The sequence below is a fragment of the Penaeus monodon genome, chromosome 33 (genome assembly GCF_015228065.2).
Source record: "Penaeus monodon isolate SGIC_2016 chromosome 33, NSTDA_Pmon_1, whole genome shotgun sequence".
NCBI lineage: Eukaryota > Metazoa > Arthropoda > Malacostraca > Decapoda > Penaeidae > Penaeus > Penaeus monodon.
In genome coordinates, this window is record NC_051418.1 from 6,011,935 (window position 1) to 6,012,651 (window position 717).

Sequence of the window (717 nt, forward strand, 5' to 3'; positions counted from 1 at the left end):
TCATTACGAGTTCGGAACCAAACCACTGCATCAAGTGGCGGAAGCCATATTCTACTATACGGTTTGGTTATAAATCCTAAGCGAATAAATGAAAATTGTGCAAATTGTATGAACAACCATATGTACACATTTATACCACAGTGGCCTCTGACTACTGAGTGCCGTAATAGGAGTGAGCATAAAACTCTATGTAAGATTGCTACATGGGGAATGTTTAATCCCTAGGCATTAAAGGCAGCATAGAGGAATTTACATGAAAGCCAATGATGGTACAGCCTCAGGCCTGGCCATTCAGGGGACCCATTTGGTAAAAGAAAGAAATGGATGAAAAGTAAAATAAGCATGATTAAATTAAATATGAATACAGAATGATATAACATTATATCAATTCTCTCAACTAAATACAGCATCCATCTACACAGGACGTTAATTACTATTGTTCGCACCGAAAAAAATACTAAACAAAATTGTTACATCCTTACATCACTATTGAAAGGACTCCTGACCTAAAATAGCCTCAGGTCAGATCTCACCCAAAAGGGAAATGTAGCAGCTTCTTTAGTAGGAATGGGAAGTGTTTCAAAGGCATTTCTTTTCCAGGCATATTGCGGACTGTGGCACTTTCATATGTCAGCCGTAGGTAGGGGATTAGATGTGGGTGTGCGCATGATGTCAGCTATTTTATTATCTACTGCAGCATAACAGTTTACCATTTTA